This window comes from Malaclemys terrapin, chromosome 2 (genome assembly GCF_027887155.1).
Source record: "Malaclemys terrapin pileata isolate rMalTer1 chromosome 2, rMalTer1.hap1, whole genome shotgun sequence".
Taxonomy (NCBI): Eukaryota; Metazoa; Chordata; order Testudines; family Emydidae; genus Malaclemys; species Malaclemys terrapin.
In genome coordinates this window covers 126847155-126861247 of record NC_071506.1, presented here as the reverse complement: position 1 = coordinate 126861247, position 14093 = coordinate 126847155, and the positions used below count along the sequence as shown (strand labels likewise).

Here is a 14093-nt window from a genome sequence, read left to right as displayed (position 1 = left end):
ACAATTTGTTAAGAAACCTGGTCTTAAATCCGCTCAGAACTGCAGAAAGTACTCCACACTTCTTAAATCTAGGTCTGTTCAGATATGGGAGCTACACAGGCTGAGCTGTCTGTGGACATTGCTCTCTCCCTCACACACATGCACCCAAAGTTATTGACATGCAGCTTCTGAAATTTTATGTGATGTTACTTACCGTCTGATTTTTAATACATTCAAATGTGTAGTTTTGTTGCCATGGTAACTAGAGATTTGCCAAACAGTTCCAAATTAATTTGGACAGTAACATTGTTGAAGGCAATACTTATATTGTATTAACTATTAAAAGAATAATTCCTTTCTCTCATGTTTTGTCTACCTTGTCTATTCGGATTTAAAGATCTTTGGAGACTGGGCCATCTCGTACCATGCAAATCACACAGCGCAATGGGGCCCTGATTTCAGATGATGATGATGATGATGTGCTTGCTGGTTCATGAAAAGTGTGAACATTAACTGGATCTCTGTACTCCTCTTCTTCTTTGCAGGATGCATCCCAGCTAGACACTCGGACCAGTGGGCCCAAGCCACGTATGAGCAGGAGTGAGTCAGGCAGTAGGCTACAGCTGCACTACAAGGTTTGCAGGCTATCTGTACCCACCCAGGGTTAATCATTTCAGGATTGTCCATTCATCCATCTGCTTGCAACAGAACAAAGTTTCTGGAGGGAAAAAAAAACCATGTTCTCCAAACTGTGCAACATTCAACTTCAACAAAATATGAAACAAAAGTGTTTCCTCCAGCAAATTTCAGTCTAGAATCCTGGGTGAATTCCTGGCCAGTGAAGTGACTTAGAATGAGCTTCTTTCCTTGGTCTTAAGCAGATAAATATATTATCATTTCCTCCCCCCACTCCCATAACTATAACTCCAAATGAGCAGAGGACCTTCATTTCCATGAATACTTGGTCAGTCCAGTTCTGATATGAAGTCGAGACAGTTTTCAGATAAGGGCTGTCAAGGAGCCAAAGAGGTTCCCCTTCATGGAGCTAAGGGCCGCAAACTTCTCCAGGAGAGTTTCTGAAAAGCTCTTAGGAGCCCCTCCCCACCCACACCCAGGTCTACAGCCTTGTCTGCTGACCAGGAAGCAAAGCTGTCCCACATTTCTGTCATTTGTTGATGGTGATCTAAATAGACTTGTGCATTTCTATCCTTCTGATCTCCTGGTGCCTGGACTGGTACTGTTGTGAAGTTCTTTACAGCGTAAGCTATGATGCCTCTCCTTTTGGACGTATTAATGATTATTCCAAACAAACTTGATTCATAGTTTAAGGCCAGAAGGGATCATTAGATCGTCTAGTCCAACCTCCTGCATAACACAGCCCATAAAATGTCTTCCAGTGATTCCAGCAGAGCAAGGAGTTATTCTTACCTGTAATACAAGTGAACACTATCAAGCACCATCGAGTGACTTCTGGTGGACCTAGAGCATATCTTTTAGACAGACATCCAAACTATTTCTCTTTGAGACCAGCTGGGCTGGTGTTCTGTTCAGTTCTGTGAGTTTTGGCATAGATACAGGACTGTCCAAGCTGCACAAAGCATTATGCTGCCATCATCCCACCAAGGGGTGCTCCTAAAAATAAATCAGAGATGGGACTTGAACCTCAACACCAGATCCAAAGACCATGCATGATGGAGAAGTTTGGGTTTGAGTTAATCCTGTGACCTGTTTGCTATACATCATCTTTTAGATTGTAAGCTCTTTGGCTCAAGGAGTCTCTTCAATTCATGTCTTGAACAGCATTGTACATCATGTCAGAGTTAAACAAATAATGCAATTGACCAGCCCAAAATGTTTTGCTTCGACTGGCCTAGAAGTCCAGAGTAATCCTGGACTGGCTCTATTAGTGGCTGTGTAGCCAGCCAGCCAGCTAGCTTTCTTCATTTGGATGTATTTAATACAAAAGCTGCATGAGAAAGCATCATGTAATTGATACAGTACCTGGTTCTGCACTGAGCCTTCTGAGGCTAAGGAGGAAAGAGGCAGTGGGCATGGGAATGGACACCTGTAATTAAGCAGGGGCTTCTAGGTTATCAATTTGTTCAGTAGAGCTCCAGACAAAGGCACTGAAACATGAATCTGAAAGGAATGTCTCTAAGTCCCAACATGACTTGCTGTTTATAATGGGTTGTAATAAATTGCTCTTTTATTAAAGCCTCAGAGCTGGAGCAAGTGGGCGTCAAGATTTATTAAAACAAAGAGAAAAGTACAATGATTCCCTACGATCAAGGCATTTTCCCGCTTTTTCTAACTTTATTCCTATAATTTTTAATAACAATAAAATCTCATACACAGGGTAGCAAGAAGAGGGATAAAAGTTAATTAGTAAAGAGGTACAGTGGTAACAGATACAAAATGTATAGGGACATCAAACTTTCCCAGAGCCCAACCGGCTCCTCTGATAGACTATAAAGGAATGCCTATACTACAATGTAAGCCTAGGGTTAGTGGGACTTGAGTCAGCAGATGCTGGGTTACAGAAACCAGGGATTTAGCCTCTATGCTGATTGTTGACGCTAGGTTAAGGCTGTTTTAGCCGGGTCTCAAACCTGAGGCTCTGGCGTCTCCACGACAGCACACAGACCTGGGCCCGGACTCCCTAACGCCCTCCTGAAATGTGGCTGCTCTAACTCTTTGCCCATGGTGCAGCCTGGGAAAACTTCACCATCCACCCTGCACATTACTGGAAGTTTAAACAGCCACCAACTCATCCCGCTGAGCAGCCATTTTGGTCTGAGCGTTGCCAGCAACTGAACAAACGCACTGCAGCAATTATGCAGGGATGACAAACAGGGAGGTGTAACTGCCATTGGGGGAGGAGAGGAAAACAATAATAATAAAGCGTAACCACCCGTGATTCTTGCACTAAATAATGATTTCCAATAATTCTCTTAATAAGCATTTCACTGATTAGCTAATTTCCTAACCTTAGAATAATATCTTCAGATGCCTTGTGATTTCACAACTTCCAAGGGAGAAAAAGAACCCCAAAAAAAGCAAAGACAAAAGGCCATCTGGGGTCTGACTAATGAACCATGGAACTAAGACTGCAGATTATACAGGCAGGGCTTGGACAAAAACACTCAATCCTTCCAAGAGGAAGAGGATGTGAGTCCAAGAGCCTGGACATTGTCTGGTGGCCTCTAGTGACCCAGCCTTGTGGTTTCCCAGTAGCTTTTGATTTGCCATCTCTAATTTCTGTGATGCTTCAGTAATACTTCTTAATGGAAGAAAACTTTACATGAGAGCTGAATTCCCCTTATGTGCTGGAGGAAGTTAGATGAGCAAAGAAACCCAGCTCCAATGAGAAGTGGACAAGAGAGCCCAGCTCCTGTGTCAGTGATACCATGGAAAATTATTTATAGATGGTGACGATAAAGCTACATGTTAGAACAAAGTGGTAACCATCGCTGGTTGTGAGCTGTTGTGTCAATATGAACATGAGAAGAACGGACTGAGTGATTTCTGGCCAATATTAGTGCCGATAGATGCCTAGGGGAAATAGTGAGTTAGCCTGACACCTGGACAGGAAGGTCGTGTCCACATTAGGTCACCAGTGAAATGAATTTAATGACCTCTACTTAATCCATAGAAGGCTTCTTTCTCTATCATCAGACAAACATTCACTCTTGGCAGTCACAGCTCAGGGAGGCTGGGCATGGGGGTTAAATCTCTATAGATGCTTATGCAATCAGTGTCTTACTTTCAGAAGGACCAAAATTACCCACAGTTTCAGGGTGAAAACCCCTATTAGCTCCGGATTAGTGTTTAGGAATAATACTGAATAATTAACAACCTAAACTACTTGGCCCATGAGCACCTGCCATATCTTTCACCTTATTTTTTTCTTTCCAGATTTCCGCTAATTGTCACTATCTGATCAGCTTTCCTCAAATTAGTAAAGCAGGTGCCAGGATTCATTAACACTGTGAGTCCTGTGGCCCTTTGTCTAGATGATAACCAGTCTTAGTGCATAGGGTGGTCAGCTTTCTTCCTCGGGGGCACAGTGCATTCTATCTGTGACATACTCTGCCTGAATCAGACTGGGAACCAGAAAGGTCAAGTCCTATCACAGCTATTTCTGAGTCCACATTTGAAGAGGCAACCGAATGTGTCACCACCTCATACTTCAAGTGTTCAATAAATGAAATGAAGAGAAAAGATTCTAGATGATTTTTCTTGGTAGGCAAATTACAGAACTACTCCCTGCTGTGGAGGTTGGGGGAGGAAGTTGTGTGTCTCTATTAGCACAAGGTTCTACAGGGATTCTTTGTAAATACTTTGTTAGTTAACATGAACATGCATTAAATAAGTGACCAACAGGTCTTGCAGAAATGTTCCACCCCATTATCTCTCTTGTGTGACATAAACTCTGCTTGTTGATGAGCGGGGCTTCGGGCATGCAGTACTCTTAGGGGCTGCTTTGTTTTAACCCCACATCCCCCACTTAACATAGAAAGCTCTAAAATTTTCAACTCTTTCCCTCATTCTCCTGTTTTCCTGGTCTTTTAATTTGCTGAGAGGGCACTGCCCTCTCTCCGAGGTTTTGTGGAGGCCACATTTACACTTGTTATACTAAACAGAAGCATTCCACCTCCCGGGAAGACTCACTCACTCTTGTCTTACATTTTTGTTTAGTTAAAATGTTTCTAAATAATGTCATTAAATCCAGATCCCATTTAGCTGTAGCATATGGATTTTCCCACTATATAAACAGCTTTCAAACTAAACTATCTCTGGGCAAATGTAATTTCCTGTTACCCAGAACATATCCATGCTGGGCTCCCGGTGGTTCTGGAAAATGTACTCTTGCTCTTTCAACCCTGTCTCTTCAGCTCTGAATCAGCTTGGTAATGTGACACCTGTACACACAAAGAGAAAATATCCTATAGGACCCTCAGAAGTTCCATATGGATGGGGAACATCTTCATTCTCCCCTGATTGACACTTCTAGGGTCTCCTAGCTAGCTTCAAAGAATCTTGCATTTCCAAGAGGGAGTGAAGAAGAATACTGCATGGTATGAAACTCCAGGGAGAATTTACAAAGGCAGGATGTAATTACCCAAAGTGGAATTTGGCCTGGACGTTGGGGTTAACATGCCTGCTCTTGCAAAAGTCCCATGGGTCAGCAGTCCAGTTTTGCATCCCCTCTCAAAGACTGCCCATCCAGCAGCAACGTGCCCCCTAACACCATGTGGGGCATCAGATCATTACTCACTTAGAGGGGAAGAGTGCCACCTACTGACTATCCAGGGAAGCCTAATTTTAATACATTAAAAAGGTGAACTAATGAGACTTGTATGTAACAGTAAGCACATCTCAGGGTCAGTCACTGCTGCATCCTTCATCTTCCTATGCGCTGCCTTTAATTTACTCTCATTGCTCACTATGTTTAGGCTAATTTAGACTATAGCGTCCCTGGGGCAAGGACCTGTTGCTTTTAAATTGCCTGCAAAGCTCCATGCCTACCAGTGGCACTGCATAAGATGAGTTAGTATTTATGTATGTATTTTCTATACATGCAGATGAGCATTAGGGTACGAACAGTGGCGGATAGTCGTATGAGCACATGGCAGAGTGTGTGGAATATCAGAGAAAGCTCTTTCAATAATTACCTTGCCTCTGGGAGGGGTATGCAGCAGCTATGTAGGAAGTGCAGTATCTTTCCCCTGTGAGACCTTGAACTTTCCCAACTGCTTCACGTTATCATTTTTACTATATTTTGTCTGTAAAAAGTGCTTTTAAAAGTGCTGCAAATCAAGGTGACAGAGAGCTGCAAATGGTACAGTGTTCTGGCGAACACCAACTAAAACTACCTAAAATGGCTAAAACTTATTCCAGGGTTTAGATGTACAGAGCGTCTTGAGAATACTGTGTTATTGTTAAGACAAGAGAGTTTGAAATGAGCACTAACAGTCACAGTGTGATCCAGCTGTCACTGAATCCATGTCAGTCTTTCAGTGGGTTTTGGATCAGGCCCTTAATGAATAGAAACATTCCTCAATATGAAGAACAGGAGTACTGTACAAATTTGTTAGTCTCTAAGGTGCCACAAGTACTCCTGTTCTTCTTTTTGCGGATACAGACTAACACGGCTGTTACTCTGAAATTCCACAATATAATAAGCTTTCTAAAGACCTAGTGGGTTCACTATTTGAGTTGTGTCACACTAAATCATGTGGCATTATTTGTTTCATGAGTGTGTAATTAACCTTCATAAACTATTTCTGCCCCAAACAAATTTTGCTTCACCGTGAATTTGTAATTTCAGCTACTAGCCTGAAATGCACTTTGCACAATCATTTGTTCTGATTAATTTTAATATAAAGTGAATAAAAATGGGTGTGAATACAGTGGATGCAAAATTCTAGTCTAAAACTCACAGAGACATTAATGATTTTTCTTGCTGATTGCCCAGCTCTCATAACTAGTTTTCAAGGTTTCCTTAAACTAAATAATCTTTGACCCTGCTTGCATCTAGCAAAAGCAGGAGTCTGAAGGTCAAAGGTTAATGAGCCTGGAAATTATCATATGTTTATCAGCAAAATAAACTTGGAATAATGTTGGAGCAAATGCCAATCTGTTCCCACCAGCTCAGCTTCCTAAGAAAACACAATGAAATTAACACTCTGGGCAGTAACAGCCTGGAGCGTGAATATTTTCACAAGCCTGTGAGGCTCTGTGGTGGACTTTCATGTGGACTATGTATTTGCATGTCAGTTGCTGACATTCTGAGCAGCACAGGGACACAATGGGAGCTGTTTATTTGCTGCTTTCTAACCCTGAGAAAGAAACTTGGGTCCCAATCCTGCTCCCATGAAGTTAATGGCAAAACTCCCTTTAACACCAATGGCAGAATATCAGACACTGGAAGTGGAGCCGGCAACACTTGGTGTCACACTGGGAGACCAAGTCACTGGGACACCAACATACTAAAATGTGGGTCTGAATCTGAGCCCAAACAGCTTTGGGATTTTAATAATTACCTACATGATTAAAAGTTGTCCAGACAGCGCTGGGCAGTTAATTGATACGGATTCATTTCCAAGAGGATCCATCTGTTTCTAATTAAATGTGTCTGACACATCTTTCTATATCATCTAGGAGACAACATAGGAGATACTGAAAACAGGCTTATTGAATCCATATGGCCAGTCCCATGGCTATCTGCAAACTGCAGAGCCAATTAAATAGGATGAAGTGCAGGGGGGTGGGAGGGAGAGCAAAGATCTATCTTGAAAAGGACTTCAGGAGTTTTAAAGATGAGGCTCAGAACCCAGCATTACATCAGCAGTGCCTTATTCACTCCCTAAATAGAAACTATAACTCAGCAAAAGGGGAAGTGAGTTCTCTTTTTTATTGGAGGAGTGTGGGAAGAGTGAGCTGGGTAGTGTGCTCTTGGGATGGGATAATGAAAGAGGAAAACTCCTTACCTTAGAAGCTAGGAATTGCCAGACTGGATCAGAACTAACAGATCCATTTAGGGCAGTTATGGGTAGATCTCCTCCTAAGGCCTTGTAGTTAGAGGTTGGCTTTAGCCCTGAAGCATGAGGTTTTTAACACCTTAAAAAAGTCTTTTTAGCATTAACTATTTAACTCTGGATATGGGTGTTCTCCATAGAAATGTCCAAACCCTGCTTGAAGCTTGCTGAGGTCTTGGCCTCTCTTTACTCTCCAAATACAGCAGCTCCTTTGCACCCAGGAAGACACTAGAAGGCATCTGACACAGGAGGTCTTGTAAAACAAATACAAAATATAGCTGAGACACAATTTGTCTGTGGGTTTCAGTCACCACTGTGACAGGTCTGGGCTCTCTGGTCATATTTCTTGAACTCACTTGCTAAAGTTGGAGGGATTGTTTCTGCAAAACAAATTGTTTTCTTCCTGACCTACTAGAGGCTGTGGAATCTGTGTGCATCTCTAAACCAGTATCCTGGAGCAGGATGGGGGTATCAGGTATAAACAGCCCCATGCTAAATAGGTCTAAAAACACCAGTAAAACAATTCAGGAATACACACAGCGCCTGAAAAGAAGCATCTTTGGGGAGGGGTGCATCAATACAAACCAACTGTGCAGAGAAGAACAAAGCAGTGCCCGTAAAGGGTCCTGAAGTTTCAAGGGCAGGGCAGAAAAACAAGGTTGAGAGAAAAGGGTAGTGATGAAATGCCCCTTGAAAATGAAAATAAATAAATAAAAAAAGAGGACAGTGATAGTTTCCTTGGTGGTAACAGGGGACTGGTCAGTGAGTCAGGAAGCAGAGGGGCCAGAACCTGCCCCATAAACCTATATAATGTTTGGACTCGAAGAGGACTTCATGGCTGCCTGCAGCTCAGCAACATGCTCATTTTCTGCTATCATTCCCCCTGCAAAATGAAGAGCCCAAACTCTGCTCACACATCTAGATCTTCTGCACTGCAGGATTTAGCTCATTCCATAGGGGCAGTGTGCCCATTTTCCTATTCAGAACATGTGTACATCCCATAATGTTCCTTATGAAGAGCCAGGTTGATTAAGAAACCTCCTGTGTGGGACTGCACGCTGAGTGGCAACTAGTATGGTACATCAACCAGCCAGCTTGAGAGCTCCACTCATATGAGAAGTTTGAAGAAAACTCATTGGTAGCCCTTGGCAAAGGTTGATTGGGGCTGCAACATCCTTCATAAAAGACTGCTCTTTCTTGAGCATTCCTTTGCAGGTGGTGAATATGGTGACCTTGTAGTACATATATGCAGCAAAACTTATTCAATTACCAACATGAAATTTAAATCAGTTCTTACTCCTGTTGACTGAATACTGATCACACTTATACAGACGGATCAGTATGAGTCAATGAGTCAGTAATTAGATGAACATCTCTCTGAGATCTGACCCTTTGTTGTAACATCTAATACAGTAATATATTACATTTATACATCACATTCCATCCAACGAGCCCCAAGCACTTCCCCAATTCTCTCTCTATTGATATCTATATTGTATCACCCTAGAAATGCAGCCCCCTCTGGGTAAAAAGGTGACAGCCAGGGCGCAAATGGCACACAAGATGTTGCACAGCAATGTGGAGACGGGACTTTATGGCAAGGGACACCATGGCCAATGTCCACAGAAAGCTGGATGGAGTTCAATATATCAAACATAAAGAATGTCCAGAGGGCATTTATGGTTCACGGTGACGTTCATCTGAATTCCACTGACATTTCAAACATCAAGATTTCCTGTGTTTGCTTCTTACTTTAGAAGCAATGTGAGAAGGTTTAAGGGAATGCAGGATGTGTATTTCTGTTGGAAAACAGTGTTTCTTGGCCTATGGCCAATCAGAATAGTTTTTTAAAAAGAGTTGGGAACTTAGACAATTTTTTTGCAGACCATCCATTCCTGTCCTCCACTGCTATCGCAGCTAAACGTACACTCTTCACACTGTGCTAATTATTAAAGGATGTGAATTTCTCATATCTTTCATCCTCAGAAATCATTTCAGTCCACAATCCAGAGGAATCACATTTATTATTTATTACACGTACCACCATGACATCTAGGCACACAACACATTGTGCATAGAACAAGAAAAGAAATGTGTTTTAGTAGAAGCTGTTGAGTAGAACACCATACAACTGAATGTGTGTCAAAAACAAGCAGAGGAGGGGCTGTAACAATCCAGATATCCATGTTCCTGGGTGTATTTCTAATAACATTTAGTATGAGGAGTATTCTTTGCAAACATCTGGTTAAATGAAGCATGAGTCTACGCAACAGAAGCAATTGCTTTCACAAAACAGGATTTTGTTGCAGTTGGCCAATTTGTCTGTGCCATAACCAAAAGGTCATAATTCAGAATTAAAAAGGCACAAGAAAGCAGTTATGTATCAGGAAAGTAGGCCAAGAGTCAAGCTCTGTTCTGCCACGACATCTATTCCATCTTTATGCTGAAATGGAAATGTGTAGTGTTCTGAACAGAATGTGTTAATGGGAGAGAACAGATGTTGTAATATCAGGTATGCTAATGATGTTGTTTTCAGTGCAAGGAGGACACTTCAAGAGTGTCTGAAGCTAGGGTTGATTTAGAGCAAGATATGAATATCATAATCAATAGGGATGATATTTACAGTGTAGATCAGTACGTTGCTACAAACTGGAAATGAAGGAACCAAACAAGTAAAGGTGCCCATGTATGATGGACTTCAAAGCTATCAGTTTTAATAGATGAAAATATCAATAGTAGTCAATAATCTGATTTTACAGATAGGGAAAATGTCTTTAAAAAATGCAAATATGTCCTGAGTCCTAGCGAGAAAGAGAGAATGTGTCTGCATCCAGGCCGTGTCCAAATCCTGTCACTCCTTCCTACTCAATCTCTCTAAAACCCATCCTTTTATTCTCTCCGCCAAATCAATCATTGAGGCCCTCATTGTATCCTACCTCAACCACGGCCACAACCTTCTCTCTGGTTTCCTCTGTACAGTTATTGGCTCCCAGTCCCTTTAGTCCATATCAAAAACACAGCATTCGAAGCTCTCGTGATTTTATTACAAGTCTCACACCATTTAGTGGTTTAAAGCCCCAGCTCCTAGAGTTATGTAATTATGGGAAAGTCTCCGCTTTCATTTAAAAAAAAGTTTCAAGATCTTGTGGTTGCAGAGAAAAGCGGAAAAACTTGACCCTAAAGACTCAAAAAGCAAAAGACAAATAAAAAAATCCCAAAATAATTTGATAAAATGTGAAAATCTCATGATTTATGGGGCCTGACTCATGAATTTTGAATGCTGGGGGTTGGCAAGACTGAATGTAGTCATTAATGTCACCTTCCCTGATTGCCATTTTGATCATATCACTCCCCTACTCAAATCCCTCCATTGACTGCTCATCTACTATTGCTTCAGATTCAAACTGCTTGTGATCACCTTCCACACTGTATATCAGCATTTCTCAACCCTTCTGATATCAGGGACTGGCTTGCTGCCTTCCTTAACTGCGTTAGGGAGCTCTCGTGGACTTGCGGTAGGGAGATCTTGTGGACTGGCGCCAATCCACAGACCAGCCATTGAGAAACATTGCATATAACTTTGCCTCTCCCTACTTATCTTCCCTTGTTCAGCTTCACACCATTCCCACCCCATCCACACTGCTTTACCTGAACTTTCCGTTTGTCAGCTTTTTAAATAACTGCTTCCATGGCTTCTTCCACATGGCCCGTAATGCATGGTATGGCATCCCTGTGTCTGTGAGTGTTCCCTATGGTTCTAGCAAAATAGTCAGTGTCATAGCATGCTTGATAAGAACATAAGAAAGGCCATACTGGGCCAGACCAATAGTCCATCTAGCTCAGTATCCTGTCTTCTGACAGAGGTCGGTGCCAGATACATCAGAGGGAATGAACGCAACAGGGCAATTATCGCGTGATCTATCTCTTATCATCCAGTCCTAGCTTCTGGCAATCAGAGGCTTAGGAATACCCAGAGCATGGAATTGCATCCCTGACCATGTTGGCTAATATCCATTGATGGAGCTATCCTCCAGGAACTTAGCAAATTCTTTTTGAACCCAGTTATACTTTTGGCCTTCACAACATCCCCTGGCAACGAGTTCCACAGACTGGCTGTGCATTGTGTGCAGAAGTACTTCCTTTTGTTTGTTTTAAACCTGTGCCTATTAATTTCTTCAGGTGACCCCTTGTGTTATATGAAGGGGTAAATAACACTTCCCTACTCATTTTCTCTACACCATTCTTGGTTTTATAGCCCTCTATCATATCCCCTCTCAGTCATCTCTTTTCCAAGCTGAATAGTCTTGCTCTTTTTAATCTCTCTTTATATGGAAGCTGTTCCATCCCCCTTATCACTTTTGTTGCCCTTCTCTGTACTTTTTCCAGTTCTAATATATATTTTTTGAGATGGGGCAACCAGAACAGCATGCAGTATTCAAGGTATGAGCGTGCCATGGAATTATATAATGGAATTATGATATTTACTGTCTTATTATCTATCCCATTCCTAACAGTTCCTAACGTTAGCTTTTTTGACTGCTGCTGCACATTGAGCAGATGTTCACATTTCAGTAAAGAAATGGACAAATTGGAGAAAGTTCAGAGAAGAGCAACAAAAATGATTAGAGGTCTAGAAAACATGACCTATGAGGGAAGATTGAAAAAACTGGGTTTGTTTAGTCTGGAAAAGAGAAGACTGAGAGGGACATTAAAACAGTTTTCAAGTACATAAAAGGTTGTTACAAGGAGGAGGGAGAAGAATTGTTCTTCTTAACCTCAGAGGATAGGACAAGAAGCAATGGGCTTAAATTGCAGAAAGGGAGGTTTAGATTGGACATTAGGAAAAACTTCCTAACTGTCAGGGTGGTTAAGCACTGGAATAAATTGCCTAGGGAGGTTGTGGAATCTCCATCTAGGGTGACCAGACAGCAAGTGTGAAAAATCGGGACAGAGGCTGGGGGGGTAATAGGAGCCTATATAAGAAAAAGACCCAAAAATCGGGACCGTCCCTATAAAATCAGGACATCTGGTCACCCTATCTCCATCACTGGAGATTTTTAAGAGCAGGTTAGACAAATACCTGTCAGGAATGGTCTAGATAATACTTAGTCCTGCCATGAGTGCACGGGACTGGACTAGATGACCTCTTGAGGTTCCTTCCAACTCTATGATTCTATGACTCCAAGATCTCTTTCTTGAGTGGTAACAGCTAATTTAAATCCCATCATTTTGTATGTATAGTTGGGATTAAGTTTGCCAATGTGCATTACTTTGCATTTAATCAACATTGAATTTTATCTGCCATTTTGTTGCCCAGTCACACAGTTTTGTGAGATTCATTTGTAACTCTTTACAGTCTGCTTTGGACTTAATTATCTTGAATAATTTTGTATCATCTGCAAACTTTGCAACCTCACTATTTACCCCTTTTTCCAGAGCATTTATGAGTATGTTAAACAGCACTGGTCTCAGTACAGATTCTTGGGGAGCCCCGCTATTTGCCTCTCTCCACTGTGAAAACTGACCATTTATTCCTACCCTTTTTTTCCTGTTTTTAACCAGTTACTGATCCATGAGAGGACCTTCCCTCTTATCCCATGACTGCCTACTTTGCGTAAGAGCCTTTGGCAAGAGACCTTGTCAATAGCTTTCTGAAAGTCTAAGTGCAGTATATCCACTGGTTCACAAGGAATTTTAATAGAGAGGTGAGACATGATTTCCCTTTACAAAAGCCATGTTGACTCTTCCCCAACAAATCGTATTCACCTATGTGTGAGATAATTCTGCTCTTTACTTATAGTTTCAACCAATTTTCTGCATGCTGAGGTTAGCCTTACTGGCCTCTAATAGCCAGTAGTGGCTCTGAAGCCTTTTTTTTAAATCCGATGTCACATTAGAAATATAACAATAAGAACTTATTAAATACTATTATGATCAAATATGATTGTTTCTGACACTATTGTGAATTGCAGCCTCTATTCCCATTGCACTTTGAAAAATGATTATTAAATTTCTTAATGCTTAAATATTAAGTGTATTAAATTTCCTGCCAGTGCAAACATGGAAACTGATCAAAATCAGAGGGAGGGAGGGAGTGGAGTAACCCAGCTAAACAATCACATTATCAGCCTGCATTGATCTGTCAAACGTGTCTCTCAGGTAAGGGGCCACACCAAGAGGTTATGAGGCTTTGCCACAGACACCGTGCCAGTGCCACGGGGAGAAAGGGCTGGGCCACAGGGGACTGCCATTGAGATGTGCCACAGGTGGGAGGGACCATGCCACAGCCTATGCCATGGGGAAGGGGGACCATGCATGTGGACTGTGCCATGGGGAGGGAAGACCGTGCATGTGGACTGTACCATAGACCGTGCCATGGAGAGGGGGAGGGACCGTGCATGTGGACTGTGCCATGGGGAGGGGAGACCGTACCTTAGACGCCGTGTACGTGGTCTGTTCCACGGCGAGGTGGAGCTGTGCCGCCAGGCGGGACCTGAGGCGCCACAGGGAGTCTAGGAGCCCATGATAGGCTACAAGCCCCTGAACAGAAGAGTGACGCATGCGCAGAATCTC

General features: G+C 42.2%; 1 long non-coding RNA gene across 1 annotated transcript; it reads right to left on the bottom strand.

The window, feature by feature from the left end:
- Window positions 1-396: 396 nt before the first annotated feature.
- Window positions 397-14057, bottom strand: LOC128832718 (uncharacterized). The gene is made up of 3 exons (XR_008444034.1): window positions 13953-14057; window positions 1408-1611; window positions 397-697 (listed from the first exon to the last, which is right to left on the bottom strand). It is a non-coding gene; the product is annotated as an uncharacterized LOC128832718 (long non-coding RNA).
- Between the last annotated feature and the right edge of the window lie 36 nt (window positions 14058-14093).